Source organism: Hemiscyllium ocellatum, chromosome 5 (assembly GCF_020745735.1).
Source record: "Hemiscyllium ocellatum isolate sHemOce1 chromosome 5, sHemOce1.pat.X.cur, whole genome shotgun sequence".
NCBI classification, from domain to species: domain Eukaryota; kingdom Metazoa; phylum Chordata; class Chondrichthyes; order Orectolobiformes; family Hemiscylliidae; genus Hemiscyllium; species Hemiscyllium ocellatum.
This window is the reverse complement of record NC_083405.1, coordinates 70886663-70911979: the sequence shown is the minus strand read 5'-3', so window position 1 is coordinate 70911979 and position 25317 is coordinate 70886663. Positions and strand designations below refer to the sequence as shown.

General features: G+C 40.1%; 1 pseudogene; it reads left to right on the top strand.

Moving 5' to 3' along the window:
* The window catches only part of LOC132816201 (maternal DNA replication licensing factor mcm6-like), a 32225-nt pseudogene extending 10524 nt beyond the window's left edge, over positions 1–21701 (top strand).
* Positions 21702–25317: the final 3616 nt, after the last annotated feature.

Below are 25317 nucleotides of genomic sequence, written 5' to 3'. Positions count from 1 at the left end.
AAGGGCATAGGTTTAGGGTGAGAGAGGAAAGATATAAAAGAGACCTAAGGGGCAACGTTTTCATGCAGAGGGTGGTACGTGTATGGAATGAGTGCTGCCAGAGTATGTGGTGAAGGCTGGTACAATTGCAACATTTAAGAGGCATTTGGATGGGTTTGGAGGGACATGGTCCAGGTGTTGGCAGGTGGGACTAGATTGAATTGGGTTATCTGGTCGGCATGGACAGTTTGGACCGAAAGATCTGTTTCCATGCTGTACATCTCTCTGACCCTGACACCACCCACGCCCTCCACCTCCTCCAGGATTTTCGCTTCCCCGGTCCCCAACGCCTTATTTTCACTATGGACATCCAGTCCCTGTACACCTCCATCCCCCATCACGAAGGACTCAAAGCCCTCCGCTTCTTCCTTTCCCGCCGCACCAACCAGTACCCTTCCACTGACACCCTCCTTCGACTGACTGAACTGGTCCTCACCCTGAATAACTTCTCTTTTCAATCCTCCCACTTCCTCCAAACTAAAGGAGTTGCCATGGGCACCCGCATGGGCCCCAGCTATGCCTGCCTCTTCGTAGGATATGTGGAACAGTCCATCTTCCGCAACTACACTGGCACCACCCCCCACCTTTTCCTCCGCTACATCGATGACTGTATCGGCGCTGCCTCGTGCTCCCACGAGGAGGTTGAACAGTTCATCAACTTTACTAACACCTTCCATCCCGACCTGAAATTCACCTGGACTGTCTCAGACTCCTCCCTCCCCTTCCTAGACCTTTCCATTTCTATCTCGGGCGACCGACTCAACACAGACATCTATTATAAACCGACTGATTCCCACAGCTACCTGGACTACACCTCCTCCCACCCTGCCCCCTGTAAAAACGCCATCCCATATTCCCAATTCCTTCGTCTCCGCCGCATCTGCTCCCAGGAGGACCAATTCCAACACCGCACAGCCCAGATGGCCTCCTTCTTCAAGGACCGCAGATTCCCCCCAGACGTGATCGACGATGCCCTCCACCGCATCTCCTCCACTTCCCGCTCCTCCGCCCTTGAGCCCCGCTCCTCCAACCGCCACCAAGACAGAACCCCACTGGTTCTCACCTACCACCCCACCAACCTGCGCATACAACGTATTATCCGCCGCCATTTCCGCCACCTCCAAACGGACCCCACCACCAAGGATATATTTCCCTCCCCTCCCCTATCAGCGTTCCGCAAGGACCACTCCCTTCGTGACTCCCTTGTCAGATCCACACCCCCCACCAACCCAACCTCCACCCCCGGCACCTTCCCCTGCAACCGCAGGAAATGTAAAACTTGCGCCCACACCTCCACACTCACTTCCCTCCAAGGCCCCAAGGGATCCTTCCGTATCCGCCACAAGTTCACCTGTACCTCCACACACATCATCTATTGCATCCGCTGCACCCGATGTGGCCTCCTCTATATTGGTGAGACAGGCCGCTTACTTGCGGAACGCTTCAGAGAACACCTCTGGGCCGCCCGAACCAACCAACCCAATCACCCCGTGGCTCAACACTTTAACTCCCCCTCCCACTCCACCGAGGACATGCAGGTCCTTGGACTCCTCCACCGGCAGAACACAACTACACGACGGCTGGAGGAGGAGCGCCTCATCTTCCGCCTGGGAACCCTCCAACCACAAGGTATGAATTCAGATTTCTCCAGCTTCCTCATTTCCCCTCCCCCCACCTTGTCTCAGTCGGTTCCCTCAACTCAGCACCGCCCTCCTAACCTGCAATCCTCTTCCTGACCTCTCCGACCCCACCCCACTCCGGCCTATCACCCTCACCTTGACCTCCTTCCACCTATCCCACCTCCATCGCCCCTCCCCCTAGTCCCTCCTCCCTACCTTTTATCTCAGCCTGCTTGGCTCTCTCTCTTATTCCTGATGAAGGGCTTATGCTCGAAACATCAAATTCTCTATTCCTGAGATGCTGCCTAACCTGCTGTGCTTTGACCAGCAACACATTTGCAGCTGTGATCTCCAGCATCTGCAGACCTCATTTTTTACCCTATGACTCTAAGAGCTCACTTCCCATTTTAACACAGCAGAGCAATTTAATATGCTGCTCAGAGGAGGGTCCAGAATTGAAATATTTTAATATGGTTGTATCTGTCAATTTTTCTGGTATCAGATTTGACCAAGTCTAGCTGGGTTTCCCAATCCTTGACCTGTAGTTTAGATGTTGCTGCTCCAGCAAAGATCTAGCCTTCCTGATCTGTTAGTACACTCTTTCATCATCTCTCACTGCCCCATCTCTTCAATGCCCTGCCTATGATCTGGATCCAATGCCCCCTCCTCTTATCTCTCTATCCATTTTTGATGCTTCTTGTAACCTGTGGCTGAGGTCTAGCTCTGCACGTCTACTCTCATCAGCCTGCACCCCTCGACCTGGATGGTAAAGGTGGCAAAACTAATTTAAAAAGGTCCTGGATTTAAATCCACAGGACCTTTGCAAAGCTAAAGTTCCAGTTTTATAGAGTCCCTTTCAAAGGAAAATGAGAAAAATAAAATTGTCTCACACTCCTGCAATCTAGGGTCTTATTGGATATCATTCTTCTGTTCCAAACTCTTATTTAATTTTTCCATGCTTGCATTTATAACCCTCCATGGTTTTGCTTATCTCCTCTTGTTGCAATGCTGGAGAACATTACACCTCTTTGTAAAATTCTTCATTCTGGCAACTTTTGCTCATGCATTCCTCTTCTCCCTTTGCTTTATCAACTGCTCTTTTTTGTGCTAATTCTAGCTCTGGATTTTCTCCTTAATTCTCTCCAGCTCCCTCTGCTCCTTTGAAGACTTGTCAAAACACACATATTTAATTCAATCATTTGTGAACCCCTCCTCACATTTCCTTAATCAAATAAACATTTTTCCTTGCATATCACTAAAATACTGTGATAAAGGCAGTCTACATTGGCAAGTTGGCTTTGCATAAAATATCCGAAATCTGCCATGATAATATAGACACCCACTGAATTCAATGCCCTTGTTTAAATCAGTGTGATTTACCTAAGCAATAAACGATTTAAATGGCTGGGGTTGCAACTGAATATCATTACACATTATCTAAGATGACCTGTTGGGAAGCAGTATCATTTCCTGTGCTTGGAGGGTAACAGTAAATACACCTTATTGGCAATTAATATCATGATTTATTCTTAAGCCATCTCCTTCAATTATTTCAATTAGTAGTGCTGTTTCAGATTGTGACTTGTTTGCCCAATGGTTGGATGTTTAACATATTGCATAACAATGATTGTTAGAACTTTGTTTTGTAGTGCCAGCATTTTTTTTAGTTTCAGACACGTGGAAGAGTTCAGTCCTCGTGCTGTCCATACCAGTGGGAAGCCATCAGTGCTGCTGGTTTAACTGCAGCCGTCGTAAAGGATGAAGAGTCATATGGATTTGTAATTGAGGTTGGTGCTTTGATGTTGGCTGATAATGTATGTAAATTTCTACTCTTTAGATGTCTCTTATGTCTCTGTTCAAGTCAAATAGAAAAAAGAGGTTCCAGTAATTAAAAAGGTGCTGTTGGTCCTGTTAATTTCCAGGACTCTGCATCTCCACATCACCAACTGGTGGTGGTTTTGAGAAAGAAACCCCTTCAAAGACTTACTGGGCGTTGCTACCAGTACTAGAGTGTCATAATTTGATTTCACACTGATCCCTGTTCTGTGCATAAAGCAACTGCTACCACTACCCAGGGACCAAAGAACTTCAAAATCTGATCCAAGCCAGAACACTTGCCATCAGTTACAGTTTAACTCTGGGAAGAATGCATCAATTAAAACATTCATATGCAAGTTTAAAGTTCTAAATTTCCAAGTCCATTGACAACCTTTCAGAGATTTATGCGTATTTCTGAGTCCACACAATGTCATATAGCATGGAGTCAGTATCACTCTGCATTAGTGGAGAGTGAAATCAAGTAATCTCTCTGAATGGTATATTTAATTCCGACTTTTGAGTTGATGCATATCTGAGCAATATTTCCTTCAATGTAAGAGTAATGGCACAAAAAAAAAGAGAATTCTGGAAGATATTTTAGATGGAATGTTTTTGCAAAATATTTTTTAGCAATACTTCACTAACTTTTCATTGTTCTTGGCAGTTAAAACCTAAAAAACGCTACTAATAAACCTGAAAACCAATCGGTCCTATCAGTAACTGGTCTATGGACTAGGGACTGTTCAACTGTGTTGCTAGCTAAACTCACTTTGTGAGATAAAAGAACTACAGATGCTGGAATCAAAGGTAGACAAACAGGTGGCTGGGAGAACACAAGCCAGGCAGCATCAGGAGGTGGAGATGTCAATGTTTTGGGTGTAATCCTTCAGGACTGGTGGTAGATGTAAGGGGAGCTGCAGATAAAGTGAGGGCGGGAGGAGGATGAGCTAGTGATAGGTGAATACAGGTAGAGGGTACGACCTGGTTGGTCAATGGGAGGAATGACTCCGGTTGGTAGCTCGAACTGGATTCATTCTGCCCATTGATCAACCAGGTCGTAACCTCTGCCTGTGTTCATTTGTCCCTACCTCACCACCTGCAGCTCCCCTTAACACTCACCCACAGTCTTGAAGAATGTTTACATCCAACACGTTGACTTCTCCACCTCCTGATGCTCCCTGGCTTGCTGTGTTCTCCCAGCCTCCTGGGTTGCAATGAACAGCCCCATGGCTCCATCTCATGTGCTCATCAGCAGTTATATAAATAGCACTTTCAATGAGTGGGAGATTGCTTGCTTTTAAAACATGCACCTCTTCCTTCAACAATCCTTGGTTTATTTTTACAAGAACCCTTTTATCTATTTCAATATTTCTCCCAATGCAAGAAAAAATAATAAACGTGCAACCTTCACAATTTCTTTTCTCCCAGGTGCAGAAACTAGAGGCTGAGTTTTACTGTTGTTGTCCACATTGAGGCTTTGATGTTAAACATAAAAGTGGGTCCCGAGTCAGCACTTGTTCATAGCACAGCAGTCCTGATAACCTTACCACGCACAGTCTCCTGATTAACCATCTCCAGGTTAGCAGTTCACTAAGGACAATGGATGAGCTCCTTATGCTGGCACTCCAGTTGGGGACCTTAACCAATCCACCAAGGGAAGTGGACTCTATTAAGACAATTCCACGACCTCCTGTGGGTGTGTCACTTAAATGGTGGTTGATAGAAGTTGAAAGGACCATTTGAATAGAGGGGAAATTGCTTCTAGTTTCAAAGTTGGGCTGTAATGTTGCCTTAGCTGCTTACAACCTTCCTTGTGTGATGGAACCTTTGTGTTGAAGGAAAAATGCTGAGGAATTGACATGAGAAACAGGCCAATCAGTTCTGTGCAATGCCGCTATTATTTGCAAGCTTAGAATCCAACACAAGTCTTGCCTGTTTTTCTTTTGAGATTCCAGTTAAATAACAAAGTCCTGGATGCATTTCAACTTTTTAAGATTTTATTTTCAGATGTCAAGAGAAGCTGAAGAATTCATCGTTCAGCAGTACAACTTCTTAGAGAGCATGATGGCTGTGGAGTTGTGAAATCAGCTTGGTGCATTACTGTTCGGCAACTAGAGAGCCTGATCAGATTATCTGAGGCTATGGCTTGTATGTACTGCATGGATGAGGTGATAGTGTGTTTTATACACTGAATGGTAAATACATATCGAACTTCAATTGCAAATTGCTTGGGAAGGGGGAAGAAAATAAAGGAGAACTAGCTTGAAAATCAGTGTGTTTTAAAATATTTGTTCATAGGATGGTGAGTGCGACTAGCTACACTGTAGTTAATTACCTTTCCCTAAATTGCCCTTGGGAAAGTGGTGAGCTGTCACTGTGAACCACTGCAGTTCTTTTGGGGGTGGGTGGGGGGGGGGGGGGGAAGAGACAGGGGCACTCTGTCAGAATCTGTATCCAGAAAATGAACTAAAAGTTGATGTGAACCATTTTCCAAATCTTTTCAGCTTTCTTTTCTCCCTTCCTCCTTTGGATCCTTTTATGAATTCCAAATTTCCATGAAAGGTTGGAGTTGCAACCAGCATTTTATAAGCCTCAAATTGACAGACTTTTCTGTGATGCTTAAGTTTATTAGTTTCTAACTCTAGTTGATACAGCAGAGTTTGAGAATATATTGTGTGCAATTATGGGGGCATCCAGCTTTAAAACAAAGTTGACTGTTGGCAATGCACAATGTTAATATTATAAACTGAATGATAGCTATTATACAGAGAAGTGAAGTTTGGCCTCTTAACGTTTCAATGGGTATTTTGCCTTTCTTTTAAAAAAGAAACAGTGACATATCCTTTCCAAACTTTTTGCAATCTTTAATATTCACTAATTCATTGAAAATTTTATTCCTTCAAATTGCATAAATTTTATTCCTTGAAACATTGGAGCTGTGTGAATTAAGATACCTGCCTTTTCCTCCATCTTTAAACTCAGCTCTTTGACCACATGTGCTTTGATTTACAATGTTTGTGTGAAACACCCGAAACATTTCATTACAATTCATTAAAGGAACTGTCAAAGTTTTAGTTGTATTTAAAGCTGAGGCTGGAATTTTCTGGCAAATAATTCAACCTTCTTACATGGTGAGATTTAAGGATTTAAAACATTAGGAAGGACTGAGGAAAGCTGAATTAGAATGGGTAGATCCAATGTCAAATCACATCCAGGTGAAATTAAGAAGAAAGAAATGCTGAATTAAGAATAGGTGTGGGGAAGAGAAGAGCAATGGAAAAGTAAGCAACGTATATATTTTAAAAGTTTAAAATGTTTATAATCCCAAGAAAAAAATTGGTGTCCTGACTGAAGAACTGCAGTCGGGGCATAAGGATCATGGCAGGATGGCAAGGTATTGGTCAAGTCGCAAATCTTTGTGAACAGCCTGTACAGTGATAGTTAAAGATTTGAAGGACAATGGGCTGGATTTCCCCAGACCTTGAAAGTGTGCACTTTTGAGTCAGTTAGGAATAATCGTGAGATCAGAAACATGCGATCCTCAATATAGAGCAAGAAGAGTCCAGTTTTCTACCCAATGCTTGAATGTGAGATGAGAATATGGTTAATGAGCAGTGACAGGACTATTTATATGCATTTACATTTCCAAACCTAAATCTTGCCTTATTTATCTGCAATTTCCTATTCTCTCACGAGGCAAAGAAGAATAAGATAGTTCATCTCTGGTTCTTATGTTGCTTCCTAAGTCGTAACTCACTTTGTGGCTATTTGGAAGCTTGCAGTGTCTCTTCCATGCCTTTTCCTGTCTGTCTGTCTGTCTATGTCATGACTACATTGTTCACATTTAGAGATGGGGTTAAAGTGGGGAAGCAAACAGTTAACTAAACAATGGATAGGAATGTGGAGGAGATCTAATGGCAATGCAGAGAGAAAGGACATTTAATATTTGTGTGTTGCCTAGCCTGAGGCAGAGCCTCTGACAATCTAGTTATGTTGATTTCAATCTTCCTCCCAAACCACAGATTCACAACTGAATAGAAAATGACTGCCACCACATCTGGAGTGCAGTAAGATTTACTTTTTCCTTTTCCAAGGGGGCTCCATTTTAGTGTGGTGTGAGGCCCTTCAAACGACAATAATAATAAACAGATTCTTGAAGAGCAGTTGGAAGACACCTGTTGTCACCTATGTATGTGGATCTCATGCATTCACCTCCTGTGTCAGCTAAAAATCCTGGTCACAAGCGGCCACATAATTGAATAGAATAAATCAATCCTACTAATGGCCGTGAGGCACAAGGCATATCAGGTGGGCTATAGAGGTTCATGTAACTGCCACAGGCCCATGCAATTTACAAGACTCCATACCCTGTACAATGCTAACTTTATACTTTCAACCAGAAAATGTCCACAAGATGATGGCACATCACCTTATGAAGCACTGAGGGTCATTAACATTGGGTATTGCTCTTGACCATGAATATCACCTGGTTGGCAACTTCAAACCAGGTTGGCAGGGTCTGGTGCTACAGTTACCTCTGGAGAACAATCTGGAGCAATGAGCACTGTGTTCCTCTTCACCACCATGTCCGTCAGGATCTCCAGGTAACTGTCAACAATTTGAAGAGCTAACATGTTTCTGTCAGCTATTTTTGGGTCATTCCATCTGGTACTGCAACAGTGGGTGGTAGTTCCTGACTGGTAATGATTTAACCTAGTCCTCAGCTGGGTTTTACATACGATGCTAGCAACGGTAATTCTGAAAGGTCTCTGCAGTAATGAGTACTCTATTCCTGACAATACTATAGTGCCATAGTGGTGTGGTATGTACATGATGCGGGCTGCATAAAATTGTATGTGCAATCTCTCAAGGGCTCAAAGAAACACTGACATCACCCCAAATTACCACAAGCTGAATTTTACCAAAGATTAGCTCACTTTTTCTGAGATTGTAACAGTGTGCCATATTCCATTCTTGAATCGTATTAGATTTAAGATGTCTACTTGTGCTTATTCAAACATGACCTTGATGGTCTTCCAAGGAAATACAGTCTTTGTTGGGATAGTTTTGAACAGGATAGTGATGTAATTGAAAACCAATTAATGAATTAGCTGTCTTTTATCTGTCACTGTCATTTCTTTGTTTGTTGCTCTTTAAAATGTGTGGGCAAAGGACCATTTGGTAGTAATCTTACTTCAGAGTCAGAAAACTAGTTCAAACTCCACTCCAATTTAAGAACTTTGTGTCAAATTGGCAGGTAATCTAGAATGAAGTTTTGTTTTATACCTCTGTGATATCCTCTTTCATTACAATGTTAAAATGGAGGTTTTATCCACAAGCTATGGATGGTTCAAATTGATGTGAAATATCCTTTGGCATGATTTGAAGTATGGAGAATGCTCTCGGATTCCTACACAATATGTTTTTCTGCACTCAATATCAAAAAGCATGTTGAGAATTGGGAGGTGGGTGGGAAATGTCAGGATGCTGTGTCCAGTGGAGAAGGCCATGGATGGTATTGGGATATACCTTCAACACTTGGACTGCATCGTTTAGGATGATAACTCCTTAGGAGCAGCATTCAGCAGAAAATGATTACTTTAATGAAGCACAGATGGCTAGATTTTATTTAAAATCACTGTCATTTACTATGAGCTGATTGTTTTGTTGAAAAAGACAATACTTTTAAATGATTACTAGACTATTACTCAAAGTGGGAAGGTTTCATTTCATTGGAACATTTTGGAGCAATTTGATTTTCGACATTACGTGACTGGGAGTTGTAAACAATGAAAATGGAATAAGTATTTATGTCAATTAGGTGAGTACAAAGGTTATGTGCCAGATAAATACTATGTGGATTGGTTGCAACGAATGACTTATTTGTGTTGTACTTTCTGTAAGTTTCATATTTTAAAACTTGCCTGCAATCTAACTGGTGATTGTAAAAAGAATTAGAAGGAATTGTTTTAATAATATGGTTAGAGATTTTATGAATTCAATTTAATGAAATATCATAAGATATTTCACTCTAATAAATGCAATGCCCGAAGTATTTGAATAATGTGCATTGAGTTCAAATGATAATGAAGGTATGTACAATACTGAGTAAAACTTTATTGAAATAATGAGCATTTGGTTCAGGTTTTAAAACTTGTTAATGCACCCTCTCATTTTTATAAGTTCTTCTATCATGTAGTTGGATGTCCACAAAAATAAACTTTAATAGACATCAATTAAATTACCCGGTAGCAATTGTAATTTGTACTATGTCCAGGTCCAGCCAAAGCATGTTAAGGAGGCATTTAGACTGTTGAACAAGTCAATCACTCAGGTGCAGACTCCAGATGTCCACTTTGATCAAGAAGAAATTGAACCGACTAATATGATTTCATTGGCTTTATCTGACTTTTAATCTCTAAAGTGGAGCAGATATTTTACAATAATGTGAATAAAACCTGTTGAAGCTAGCATCATCCCTGCATAGCTATAACCTTTTACAAAACTAAACTAAACACACATTTGTATTAAAACAGAAAGTGGCTAATTTAATTGTGAACTCTTTAGGGCACTGCTTGTATTTTGAGGGCAATAATTGAGACCTTATTCAATGTCTCTGTGCAAAATGGATTTGGTGTGGTGGGTGCTCTATAAAATAAGATTCACCAAATATATCCTTGTAGACTTGCTCAATACTTGTGTGTAAATACTGAGCAATTATTTTAGGTTATTAACATAAAGGCAATTTGGTTGATGAATTGAAAGACTTGTCATTTATCGAACAGTATTCCAGTTAATTAAACATTTTAAGCAGAAAATCTATGATCACGAGAATAAAATAAAACATCAGTCACTTATGATATTGAAGGATGAAACTTTAAAGGCGCAAGTGTTTTATTTTCAACAGCCATTATTTCTACAGATCTTGCCTACCAGTACTGGTACTGCCTTACATGCTGCTCTTTCCTTTCAGCAGTTAGTGTGTTTGGCACTATTCTGGAGAATAATGCTGAAAATGCTGTTGAGAATATGGAGATGGAACAACATGTTCCTGACATATACAAGTTTGCCCTAAAAATGTCATTTACTGAATACAAGAATACTTCTAAATTGTTGGTGCTACATATGCAAAAGTTAGAAGGAGGTATGTGCTGTTCAGAGTTAATCTTTTTCTATTCTTGAATTGTGACAATGCTGCATTTATAGATTGAACTTAAACTAAGTTCACCTTACTTGTATTTTGGTGCAAAGTGGAAAATTGCATGACATTGACTTAGTGACATTGAAGGAAAGTCTTTACGCAAGATGGTATCATCGTATGATCCATAAAAGCCAAAGAGATTTGGCTTCTCTTTTTACAAATTGTATCAATTTCTTTGGCATTTTTTTCTTCAAACTCCTATCACAGAGCCCAGCTGATTAAGATACCTGTGTATCATAATTTGATTTTTGACAAGTTGGTCTAGTCGTGTATGAATTAATTTGCATTTAAGTTTTTGCCACAAAGTTGTATTTTACTTCAAGACTCTGAGGATACAGATTCCATCCAGATGAAACAATGCAGTTCTTGTTGCATGAACTTGATGCATTAAGAATATAGTCAGAATGGAAGAAATAAGAGCAGGCCATTCCACACTTTTGAAACTGCTCACCACAAAAATAACTTTGAATACCGATCAGTTATATTACCAGTAGCAATTCTAATTTGTACTACGTCCAGGTCCAGCCAAAGCATGTTAAGGAGGCATTTAAACTGTTGAACTCAGGTGCAGACTCCAGATGTCCACTTTGATCAAGAAGAAATTGAACTGACTGGTATGATTTCATTGGTTTTATCTGCCTTTTAATCTCTGAAGTGGAGCATATATTTTACAGTAATGTGAATAAAATCTGCTAAACACATAGCTAACACATCATCCCTGTATAGCTATAACCTATTACACAACTAAACTAAAACATTTGTATTCAAGTAGAAAGTGGCTAATTTAATTATGAACTATTTAGGTCACTGCTTGTGTTTTGATGAGGGTAATAATGAGATAATTGTTGATTTTCTTTTCGTTAATGGGGTGTGGAGATTGCTGGATAGGCCAGCATTTATTGCCTATTCTTTATTGCTCAGAGGGCAGGTTCGAGTGAACCACGTTGCTGTATATCTAATATCATCATATGTAAGCAAGACTTGGTGAAGATGACAGATTCCCTTCCGTAAGGACATTCCGGGACTTCAACACCATTTTCCTGCGCTCTCGTTGTGTCCTTTGATTTTTTTAATTATGTAAAAATGGGGCTGTTGAGACATTTCAGTGCTATTCCCACATGTTGAATTAGCTGTATATGTTGAACTGTGGGGAGGTGGTAGAATCTGCTGAGGAAGACAGTAACTGGTATAATTGATGTAACTGGCCAATTGCAATCTGGAATAATAGGAAATGGTCAGGTGTCAAACCTCTCTCACTTTTTTTGGGCTGAAATGCAACACTATGTAGACATTTGAAATGAAAATTGCATCTTTTCCCAAGGTTGAAGCTAATTACTTTGAGTTTTTTTAAATTAGATTAGATTACTTACAGTGTGGAACCAGGCCCTTCGGCCCTACAAGTCCACACCGACCCGCCACCATTTACCTACAGGCAATTTAGCATGGCCAATCCACCTGACCTGCACATCTTTGGACTGTGGGAGGAAACCGGAGCACCCGGAGGAAATCCACACAGACAGGGGGAGAATGTGCAAACTCCACACAGTCAGTCGCCTGAGTCGGGAATTGAGCCCGGGTCTCTGGCGCTGGGAGACAGCAGTGCTAACCACTGTGCCACCGTCTTACTAGTCCGTAACGTGAATTTATCCTGCTAACTAGGATATAGAAATATTGATTGTTAATTATAAAAACAACATGAAATAGTTGTTGATGTGATCCTTTAGTTACTATTTTCCCCAACTCCTGCCTAGAATATTTCTGTTCACCTTTTAGGTACAAGAAATGCAAGCAAGGCAAGTGATTAGAGTATATAGAGTGCACAATTCAGCTTGAATTGTGATGATCCTTGACTCTGATGGAGTGCTAGATATGAGCACTAAATGTTGGTTCCTGCTCATGAGGGCTGTGGGGTCCATGTCTGGGAGAGAGTGTTTACACTGATTCTAAGGTCCAAAATTTTATGACTGGATATTTTGCTGCAATCTTGATTTTTGTTATGATCTTAACTAGGGTTATGACTGAACAAGTCAGATCCCAAAATGACCATTTTTATTTTCATTTAACATAGTGATCTTTCACTGAAACATTAAACTGCAGAATTGGGACTAACAATAATACAAATGCTTATACAAATTAAATGAAAATAAAATAAACCCAATTAAGCCAACTTCAGAACGCGTTTGTAAGACAAAACAAAACTCCATCTACTCTCTAACACAGTCCCATTATGGTAACTCAAAAATCCAGAGAAATTCCTTCCCCATCAAATTTAACTTTAACCTAACTGCTGCTTCTCAGTTCCAGTCCTGAGTTGAGACACATTTTCCCCTTAACCACTAGCACAACGGAGAGCTTAGACAGCTTTCGGTCTTTCAATAATTTGCAAGTTTAACTAAACATGCCTGGTCTGCAATTTTCCAGCAGCTACTCTCTCTTACACAGGGGTAGCTAATCCATTTTCTTTACTACTCTAAACACTTTTGTAGGAGAGACTGAACTTGATTCTAACCCTTGGCAGGCTTCCTTCAAATTGCCTAGAAAATTTTGAACTAAATTTAGATAAAACTTACATATCTTACCTCCTGTTGAAAGATTTGTTTTCTCTGCAAGTGTTAACCTCCACAGTAGGAATAGACTTTCATTAACACTCCAGGATGAACATACTGGTTTAAAATCCTGGTTCCACAAAGACTGACCTAGATTTTTTTCAAATCCTTTGACAAAAAAAAATCAAACTCTATATGTTAGTAGTTTAAAATCCAAACTGTTTTGTAAAACAAAATGATATCTAATTGATAAAAATCTCACATATTTCTATCACAATTTAAACATTTCCATAAGACTATAATGTTGTCTTTGAATTTTTACAACATATTACAATTTCCGGTTCATCCTCATTTTTAAATTAAATGCAACAGGAAATGCACAAAATAACTAGCAATTCAAGTCACCGGTAATTGCTTAATACGCTGCAACATTCTGAGACTTTGTACTGTTGATATCTTCACGCAAAGAATGTATCCCCAAGAATAAAAAGCTTAGAATTTTCACATTTGTAACATTTATTTTGTTTCATTCCGTGATCGCCAGCGCAATTTCAGCCATATAAAGACATTTAATTTTAAGATTCGATATCTGGTTTTGGAGACTGCCATGTGTTTCCACATTTGTGGTTCTACTGCACTTTAGAGACTTGTCCTTTGGATGATGCTGGGTCACCCAGCACTCCTTTGTTGCTGTTAACCTTTTATAAGCCCTATTCTTCAGTATCACCTTTTTAAGTTTCAATAATGCATGGCAAAACTAGTTGAGTACTGAGTACGTACCTCCATCACACTGTATGAATGCAATGTTAAACTATATTAGAATATGTCCTAGACTGCCACAACATGCTAGCTGTGTAAGTGATATTTACCAATATCAAATCCTGCCATTTGTCCAAAGAGGTGTTGTGGGTTCCATGTAATTGTGCAATGCAGTGTATGAAATTCAGTATTGGTGTGATGCCAAGTACACTGACTGTGTGGAGTTTGCACATTCTCCCCGTGTCTGCGTGGGTTTTCTCCAGGTGCTCCGGTTTCCTCCCATAGTCACAAAGATGTGCAGGTCAGGTGAATTGGCTATGCTAAATTGCCCGTAGTGTTAGGTAAAGTGGTAAATGTAGGGGAATGAGTGGGTTGCGCTTCGGCAGGTCGGTATGGACTTGTTGGGCTGAAGGGCCTGTTTCCACACTGTAAGTAATCTAATCTACACATTCCATATATTCCGATGATTGTATCTAAAGCATATGCCTTTAGTTGTTTGTAATATGGGAGTATAGGTTGTGCTGAACTAACCCACGCTTGCAAAGTCCAAACCAAGTTGTTTTATTGTGATTCTGTGATTGGGGAACACTTGCTGAGTTACTTTTGACTGGCTTCACTGACAACCAATTTAAAATAATCAGTCTCTCTTGCAAAATGGCTTTTACCCCTCGCTAGAAGTGACATATTCATGTGTAAGTACCTATTCTCTGCAAATAGAAATATGTTAAAGCTTTAAGGCATTTTTCTGAAGTACTGGGAGTTTGGGGAGCCTGTAGTTCCCAACTGCTTTCTCCACGGTGACATCTGTCTATCAGAATTGACTTGCAAACCAATCATCATCCCCTTCATTGTAATATGAATTATTGTGGTCATTTGAACTTTGACAATCTTGTATTTGTCCTGATGAATGTAAAATGGAAAGCCTTTAGCAATATCTCTCTCTGCAATATATCAAATGTTTATACGGCTTCTAGTTGTTTTTTGTTTTGTCCCGTAAATGTGAGACTGCTTTTTCCTGATTGATGACTGTGAAGCTGAGAAAATGAATTTTTGTATGAAGAGTTTTCAACTCGCCATGGAGGCTTCAGCTCCTCCCTGCAATCAAAGACTGATTTGAAGCGTCTGCTCACATTTTTGACCTGTCAGCACAGCAGTTGAAAAAAATCAAAAACATTCTAAAACAAACAACACTATTTTCAATAAACCCACAATGTTATTGAAAACTAATTACCTTATCTATCAATGTCAACAAGCCCTTTAAAGAAAGGTTCTAGAGTCTGATCTCCTTTCTCTCCATCAAATACTAAGCTATTCTTCCTAGTCAATTTTCAAATTATGGATTGAATTTTGTAATAGTCTGTCTGTTTAGTTTTTGTGATATTTTGTTTACAGACTAACAAACAGGCAAAAAGTCCATCAGGGGCAACACCTCATTTTCCATCTGGGCACCTCACAACCTTCAGGACTCAACATTGATTTCAACAATTCCAGATCATGAATCTATCCTCCATGTTAGAAGACTTAAATTCCCCACTTCTCTTTTCCACCCTCTTCTCTGACCAAGTCCTGGTTTGCTATCAGTGCAGCTGACCTTTTATTCCTGTTATCAACATCTACCATTAATATCTACTATTCATCTGTATTGCTTTTCAACCACAATAGCACTCCCTTTGTAAGGTGTCCCAGAGCAAAAGGCAGTCTGTTCAACTTGCTGCTCTTTCCCCTTTTTCAACAGTATAAAACCCATTACCTTTTCAGTCCAGTTTAGTTCCCAAGAGTGATATTGGACTTGAAACATAAATTCTATTTCTCTCCATATAGATGCTGCCAGACCTGCAAAGTTTCTCAGGCAATTTCCTTTTGATGGAGAAACTTGGCAGGCCTGGCAGCATCTGTGGAGAGAAAGCAAAGTTAACATTTCATGTCCAGGTTCTGAAGGAAAGTCACTGGACCCAAAACATTAACTTTGCTTTCTCTCCACAGATGCTGCCAGATCTGCTGAGTTTTTCCAGCAATTTCTGTTGCTGCTTGATTTCCAGCATCCGAGCATTCTTTTTTGTTTAACATTCCTCCAGCACTTTGTTCGATTTTTCAAAAACCAATATGTGCAATTTATCTTCAGTCATTGCTTGAATCAGTCCAGTCACCAACATCTTATTTGAATATAAATTTATTAAATGAAGCACAACAAATTTCTTTCCTCTGGACATTTTTAACATTGTTTTGACAACCGATCTGAAAGTTTCAGTTGGTACATCTTCACTAACTCACTCCTAATGCATTGCAAAACTATCAGTTTAAGTATGCCAACGGTCACGTTCCTTTATTATGAACTGTCTGGCCTGTCTTGTATTGGCCTACATGCTGTTGAACTGTCTTGGAGCAGCAGTTACTTGAAATGCCATCCGGCTTCATATGTGGTAGTTGGTGATTTCTATTGGCAAGTTGATGAGTATCATGAACTTTGCTGCAAAACAATCAAGTTTTTGAGTAAAAATCGTGCATGATTTAGCATCGCTCTTCATTTCATATCTTCAAAGAGCTCAATTTCTTTTGGAAGGTAATAGTAATTGTTGTTGTGCCTGGAACTGTGGTGAATATGCTCAATGAATTTCAGCACCAGTATGAGGGACTCAAACATTCGATCACAGTTTCTCAAAATATATGCTCCGGACTGCTGTTCTAAAATAGATTTGTTTTATTATCGTCGAAGGCGATGTGAGCGTGTGGAAAAGTGATCTTATAAATTGGTACCTCAAGGAGATGGAAAGTCAGATTGAAAGACAGACTGAATTGGTTTTGAAGAAGATGCTGATTGAAAAGGTTATTCAACGATTGGTTCACAATGTGAGTATTTCATATAGCAGGTTATTAATAGTCACAGTTTTCAGCCATTTGAATATGGAGAGATCCAATTGATTATACAGATATGTGGTCGTCTTATGACTGTTCTACAACATTTTAATCAAAACAGCAAAGAAAATGTAATTACATTTTTTGAACTAATGGAATTTTTCACATCTCCAGGACTGGGAACTCGGCTATCCGCAGTTTGAAGATTGCACTATGGGCACACTAAATTCAAAGAGGTAAAAACAATGACTGCAGATGCTGGAAGCCAGATTCTGGATCAATGGTGCTGGAAGGGCACAGCAGTTCAGGCATCATCCAACGAGCAGCAAAATCGACGTTTCGGGCAAAAGCCTTTCATCAGGAATAAGGGCAGAGAGTCTGAAGCATGGAGGGATAAGCTCGGAGGGTGGGTGTGGGGAGAAGGTAGCACAGAGTACAATAGGTGAGTGGGGGAGGGGATGAAGGTGATAGTCAGGGAGGAGAGGGTGGAGTGGATAGGTGGAAAAGGAGATAGGCAGGTAGGACAAGTCCGGACAAGTCATGGGGTCAGTGCTGAGCTGGAAATTTGGAACTAGGGTGAGGTGGGGGAAGGGGAAAATGAGGAAACTGCTGAAGTCCGCATTGATGCCCTGGGGATGAAGTGTTCCGAGGCGGAAGATGAGGCATTCTTCCTCCAGACGTCTGGTGGTGAGGGAGCGGCGGTGAAGGAAACCCAGGACCTCCATGTCCTCGGCAGAGTGGGAGGGGGAGTTGAAATGTTGGGCCACGGGGCGGTGTGGTTGATTGGTGCGGGTGTCCTGGAGATGTTCCCTAAAGCGCTCTGCTAGGAGGCGCCCAGTCTCCCCAATGTAGAGGAGACCACATCGGGAACAAAGGATACAATAAATGATATTAGTGGATATGCAGGTAAAACTTTGATGGATGTGGAAGACTCCTTTAGGGCCTTGGATAGAGATGAGGGAGGAGGTGTGGGCACAGGTTTTACAGTTCTTGCGGTGGCAGGGGAAAGTGCCAGGATGGGAGGGTGGGTTGTAGGGGGGCGTGGACCTGACCAGGTAGTCACGGAGGGAACGGTCTTTGCGGAAGGCAGAAAGGGATGGGGAGGGAAATATATCCCTGGTGGTGGGGTCTTTTTGGAGGTGGCGGAAATGTCGGCAGATGATTTGGATTATGCGAAGGTTGGTAGGGTGGAAGGTGAGCACCAGGGGCATTCTGTCCTTGTTACGGTTGGAGGGGTGGGGTCTGAGGGTGGAGGTACAGGATGTGGACGAGATGCGTTGGAGAGCATCTTTAACCACGTGGGAAGGGAAATTGCGGTCTCTAAAGAAGGAAGCCATCTGGTGTGTTCTGTGGTGGAGGTGGAGGAATTGGGAATACGGGATGGCATTTTTGCAAGAGGTAGGGTGGGAAGAGGTGTAATAAGCCTATAATGGAAAAAAAGGAAGTGATTGGTGTCTTATAGGTTTGCTATTTTTCTGAAAATAATTCAATAGATTTGCCAGTCCATACTGCTGTGAAAATCTAAAGGATGTCAACATTTGGTACTTTTTGCTGTCCAAGTTGCTACTTGTAATGTTCTTTGATTAGTTTCTAATGTAATTTTCTGGTTAGTCTATCTGTACTTAGAACAAGCCCTAATGCATAATGTATCTGACCAAGAGAAGTTTTAGGCATGATGAATTTTGGCTAATTTAAGACTGAAAAATCCTATTCATTCTAGTGCATACGATGTCACTTGTGACATGATGTAAATCTGCTTTAAAACTTGAGTAAATATTTAATGATTGTAATTATGAAACTAGGCAATCAAGGAGAACGATCCCAAACAAGACATGCTGTTGATGTTTTACATTAGGACAGATGAAAGAATGCCACATTACAGAGAGCAACAATTTGTACGGCATGAGAACAGGAGACTGATTGATTTTAGTCATGATGTTGCTATGGAGAATCCACCTTTTTATAAAATTTGAAAAAGAGACACAATGGCTGGACATATTCCTGCCCTCTGCAGAAAAGAAAGGAACCTGAATATTTGTACCTTACTGCAAAATGTAGGTAAGCCACATTGCCAACTGCAGTAATCTTAATTTGGCTGTTAGCATTATTTTGAATATGCGCTGAACACACCCAAGAACTGCATTTATTTTAAAAGCTAAACAAAAGTATGGGAGACGATTTCCCTGCCACATTATCCAGAGCAATATTTTGACTAATTGGAGTTGACTTGCAAACCAATTTCAAATCCAATTTCTTTTGCAGTTGCCCTCTTTCTTGTAATTTGGTATTCTTGCATCTGACCTGAGAGCACAATATTAAATAGCACATCTCTCTTGTTCAACAATATTCAACTTCTGTATCACCAGGCAATTATATACAAAATCCAAGGATAGGGATGATGCATCTTTGATTTAAGGATTTTATAACTCAGTTATATTTCAAATTTAGAGATAAAATGAAAATCATTGGGTATTAATTTCCCCCCTCAAGCTTTAACACTGATTTGTTTGTTTTTTTTTCCTTTCTGTAAATGTGTAGTTTATTTATGTTTTATCAGTCAATTATTAAGGTGAATATTTTTGCTGTTTCTTTTTGTGACAAGTGGAGAACCTCTGAGCTTCAGTGCTAAAGTGATAGGGTTAGAGTTTCTGTTTGCTTCAATGGATTTAGCTAATAGTGTTTAAAGGTGTCAGCAAGTTAAATGTATGAGTTATGCCCCAAAGCATCCGTCAACTATTCTTACAGTCAACAGTCCTTCCATTCCATCCACGGTCACCTTGGTTGTGCTTTCCTCATTGCTGTTGCTGTCCACAAACCGTCCACTCCTTATTCCTGTGAGCTTTCAGCAACACAAGTGACATGATAAGGAGAACTGAGAGCACCACTTAGCTCTTACTGAACTTCCTGAATTTGATTTGTGCTCATTTGCCAGTTAAGAATTCCTTTGCACTTCAGCACTCTTGCACAGGTAAAATGTAACCAGAATCTCTAAGCATTGTATAAACATTAATTTGAATGATATGCATGCTTTTACGATTTTAAAAAAATTTTTGCAAAAGATCTGATGAGTGTAAACTGTTAAATAGTTTAGTATGATTATTTCAAGTCATTTTCAGTGATTTTAAATAAAAAGAACTTGTAAAAGAGTAGGAATGGGAAATAACTGGCCTAGCCTGTGATGGCCATACTCCATGAAATGATTTTAAAAATATGCACCATTAACAAAATCCTTATTTTGATGCAACAATTTTCACTATTAATAAATTTGCACCAGATTATCAGAATTGAATATTTATTTTCTAGAAAGAAAGGAAGAAACAATTATATTCTCTAAGATGACTGATATTTGCAATGGTTCTTGGAAAATGTTTAAGTGTGTGATAAAGTTTGACTTTATTGGAAACTTGAACTATCACTCAACAATTGCATTTTGCACAAATTCAAAATTTCACCCAAAGCCTGAATAATTTTAAACTCCTCAACAGAAGTGCTATTTTTAATTTTGTCCTCTCCCAGAATTTTTTACATTCTAATACATTTGAAAATGTGGGAGATGAAGAGCTTGATATTTATGGCAGACCGTTTGTGTTAAACTGACACAATTTTAGTCTTCCTGTCCTAATGTGGGCTGATTTATATTCAGAAGCTATTTCTATTTTTACTGTTAGTTGTGTGACTAGAAAGAAACCTACAAACAAAATTCACCTTCTGTATTTTTAAGCATTTTTAATGCATTTTGTATTTCTGTCTATGTCTCATTCCCCCGCCCTATTCTGTCTAGTTTTCAAGGTTGTACCTCTGAGCTGAACATAACCTAGTTACAATGTCAGATGATGGTCTGCTTTGATATGGTATTATAACTGCTGTGTTCATTGTAGACCCTCTTAATAGACATCAAAACTGAGCACTTTTGACCCATAGATTATTCCTTATACAATTACAAATGTACACTCAACACTAAGTTTTCAACTTGTACATATTTCTAAAGCCAACTGCAATGAATGGCATTTAATTCCACCTAAAAGATCACTGACAAAACATTGTAAATTTTCAAGTAAGCACGTTGACTCTGTTTTGCATTTTTGACTTTTTATTATGTTAGTTGAGCTTCCTAGCAACCAGTCTTGTTTTGAACTGGAATCATGAATACTTGTATGATTAAAATGTTTCATTGAATTTTCCATTAATAGTCCAAAATGATTCAAAGCCTTTCAACTTTTGTTGTTCAGTTGTTTCCCTCAGTCATTGTGCAGTATAGAAACTTATTGCACTTTTTAATTAGATCACGGCTGGTTTATATCTAAACTCCATCTATCCACTTTTGTTCCATACCACTTCATACCCTTGCCTAACAAAGAAATCTGTAAAATATAATGAAAATATTCAGAAAAAGATGATTCTTTTCACATTGAACACAAAAACAACAAATTATTTGATTTAAATCTGAAAGAATTGTGGATGCTTTAAATCATAAACAAAAACAGAAATTGCCGGAAAAGCTCAGCAGGTCTGGCAGTATCTGTGGAGAGAAATCTGCTGACATCTCAGGTTCTGACCCTTCCTCAGAACTGGAAGGGTCACTCGGCCTGAAACGTTAACTCCAATTTCTCTCCACAGATGCTGCCAGACTTGAGCTTTTCCAGCAATTTCTGTTTTTGTTTCAAATTCTTTTGCATAGGATTATGGATACTGAGAAACATTGTTATGGATATTGAAGTTATTGCAGTTTTTATATTTTAGTCAACTCTATCAGAATATGATCCTAAGTTTGGACTGAAGATGCTAAAGGCTGGAGCAGAGGATGATGTCACTGAAGAAGATAATCCCTTCATGGTAGTTAATCCAAACTATGTTCTGGAAGATTAGTGCATATTGCAGTTTGAAAATACATTACCAGATGATTAACTCTTGAAGCATGCATTTCAATTAAAATGTATATATGATGAAGCTAATTATATTAAGTACCTATTAATATTGCAGTGGTATATCCATTAGTATTGAGACTCAACAGGGTACGGAACTTGGCTATTAATCTATTACACTTTTGTGCTTGGAAACATTTGAATTGGTATTGAATATCCCTTCAGAAATAAAATGAATATTTCTATTCCAGAGTACTCCTTAACTATTTGTATAAAATGTTAGTAATTTAATTATCAGAAAATAAAGTAAGTCTCTTTCTCACAAAGCATTGTGTTTTATGATTTTCAAAACTAAAGCTCTAAACCAAGAGAAAATGAAAAAAACTTGATAAATTTACATCAGTTCAGTAGTGATGATGGGACCAATTATGTTAATTTCAATCCTGTCAATTCCGAAGTGTAACGATTTGTCAATTGGGAGAAGTTAAAGAGTGTGGTGCTGGAAAAGCACAGCAGGTCAGACAGCATCAGAGGAGCAGGAGAGTTGATGTTTTGAGCATAAACCCTTCATTGGGGGGCACCCAAGGGGGCTGAGAGATAAATGGGGTAGGGCTGGGGAAACGGTAGCTGAGGAGGCATTGGTAGATGAAGGTGGGGGGGGGGGAACGGTGATGGCGATAGGGGAGAGGGTGGAGTGGATAGGTGGAAAGGTAGGACATTTCAAGAGGCAAGAGGATATTGTTGAGTTTGTGGGTTGGATCTGCAATAAGGTTGGAGCAGGGGAGATGAGGAAACTAGTGAAATTGGCATTGATTCCATGTGGTTGAAGGGTCCCAAGGCAGAAGATGAGGAATTCTTCCTCCAGGCATTGGGTGGCTATTATTTGGCAGTGGAGGAGGCCCAGGACTTGCATGTCCTTGGCAGTGTGGGAGGGGGAGTTGAAGTATTCGGCCACAGGGCAGTGGGGTTGTTTATTGCATGTGTGGAAGTGCAGGAACATCTGTCTGATGTGGAAATTTCCTTTGGGGCCTTGGATGGAGGTGAGGGGGGAAGCGTGGGTGCAGGTTTTCACCTCTTGCAGTGGCAAAGGAAGGTGCTGAGAGTGGAGGGTAGGTTGGTGGGTGTGGACGTATTGAGGGAGTTGCAGAGGGAATTGTCTCTTGCAGAACGTTAATAGGGATGAGGAGGGAAATACCTATGGTGGTGGAGTCTGTTTGTAGGTGGTGGAAATGGCAGTGGAAATAGCAGAAGATAATACGATATATCCAGAGGTTGGTGGGGTGGAAGAGGAGGACAAGAGGGTTCTGTCATGTTGTGATTGTAGGGGTGGGGTTTCAGGGGAGAAGGAGATGAGCTGGAGGGCATCGTTGACCACGTGGGAGTGGAAATTGCAGTCCTTGAAGGAGGAGGCCATTTGGGATATTCTATGGCAGAATTGGTTGTCTTGGGAGCAGGTGTGGTGGAGGCAGAGGAATTGACAGGAAGGGATAGCATTTTTATGGGGGACAGGTGGGTGGTGGTGGAAGTCAGTAGGTTTGAAGTAGAGGTCCATTTTGAGTCACTTGCCAAAGAGGTCCAGGAAGAGGAGGGAGGTGTCTGAGATGGTCCAGGTGAACTTGAGGTCAGGTTGGAAGGTGTTCATGAGGTTGAACTATTCAACCTCTTTGTGGGAGCATGAGGTGGTATCAATACAGTCATCAATGTAACAGAGGAAAAGGCAGGCAATGGTACTGGCATAGTTGCGGAACATGGACTTCTTCGTGTACCTGACGAAGAGGCAGACATTGCTAGGGCCCATGCAAGTGCCCATAGCTACTCCTTTTGTCTGGAGGAAATGGGAGGATACAAAGGAGTAATTGAGGGTGAAGCCAGTTCAGCCAATCAAATGTGTGTCAGTGGAAGGGAACTGGTTGGCTCAGTGTGAGCGGAAGAAACTGAGGGCTTGTAGACCTTTGTCATGATGGATGGCTGTGTACAGGGGCTAGATGCCCATGGTGAAGATGAAACATTGGTGGTCGAGGAACCGAATGGAAGTGGAGGGTATGGGTGGTGTCTGGAATGTATTTGTCAACTGAGTCACTCTTGGCAGGTTCTATGCAGTACTTGTTCTTCACCAGCCCTTGCTCATACATATCTGTATTCAGCACCATGTAATAAATTCTAGCTATTTCCATTCTTGAAACCATGTCTGAGCTCTCAAAATAGCCTTTCAAAGATGGTTGTATCAGCATCATGTTCATCCTTCTGTTTTTTTTTTCATTTTGGAAATCCCTACTATTTCTTTTTAATGTTTTAGTTGTTAATTTTCCTCCATGCTTCAAACATATTATTTTCCTTCATATTAATCTTCCAGGTACAGTAGATGCAATGTCAATTCTTTTGATGCCTTTATGAACCATTCTCTGTCACACACCCTCGAATAGGCAAATGTTTCCACATTCCAATAAGTTGTCTGAGTGCAACCACATGATATGTGTTGAGCTAGTTTTTAGCTTGCTTTTCATGTAATATTTCAACTACTTACCTTGCAAATTGCTACAGTGGCTTAATACATTATCTCTGGATTTGTAATTTGGTTTCCCTCTTACAAAATTAATTTTTCCTTTTCTATTTTTAGGAAAACAGCATTGGTATATAGATTTTCATCATTCTTCAGAAAAGTTATTAATCAGCCTATGCATAAGAAAAAAACAAAATACCTTCTTTGCCTGTCTGTAACAATGCAATAGTTTTATAGCCTAGTTATTCTGCCTATTGTTACAGCAGCATAGGCTTGAGTTGTCTCAGGACCATGTGGAATTCCAGATATTGGAATTCCAGTTCCCATCTGCTTGGGAACTGCCCAGGAAATTGATCTTGCCAATTGTGTCTGGATTGTGACGATGCTGTCACTTTAAAAAGGTTATTTTGTTCTAGGTATTTTTTTTTGGAACAGGTTGTAAAGGTAGAGATGACGAATTGACTGCTGGAAACTGGAGGCCTTTTAGTTCTTTTGAAAACAGTTGGAGCAATGGGTTGGGAGTGGCCAGTTATCTCAGACCAGACTCTTTGGGGTTTTACAAGTCAGAAGCTGTTTCGGGTTCCAGAAGAGTTGGAAGTTTCAGTAACTGATTCTTAATTGCTACTTTATCTGAAATCTCTCTTGATATAGTTTCCTCAGATTGGAGAATTGCATGTCAGAATCAGTGTCTGAATTTACCTTTTTGCCAAGGGGTGTGTTTATGGGATGTTACTATATTGGACCAGTTAATTAGTAATGGGTACTGTATCTATTATTTGGTTAAGTTTTCCAGTAGTAAAGTTATTCTAAATTATTCTTTTTGTTTGTATTTTAACAATAATTTTAATTGTGTTTTGCTTAATGCCAAGCAGTTTGACCAGTTGCATCACATGTAGAACACACACTTCACATCCAGTTTTAAAGTAAGAAGTTAGGGTTGAGGCTACCACCTTAAAATATTTTGAGGGGCTCCTGGTCCATAACAGGTGCCTTTTTGAAAGTGTCCATTAAAGTCTGAGCATTCTTTTGGTGTCTGACTCGATTAAGCTAATTGTTAACAAGGAAAAGATTAAACTCTTGGGTAGTTAGTTGACTGAATAATTGACTGTTCAATGCCCCA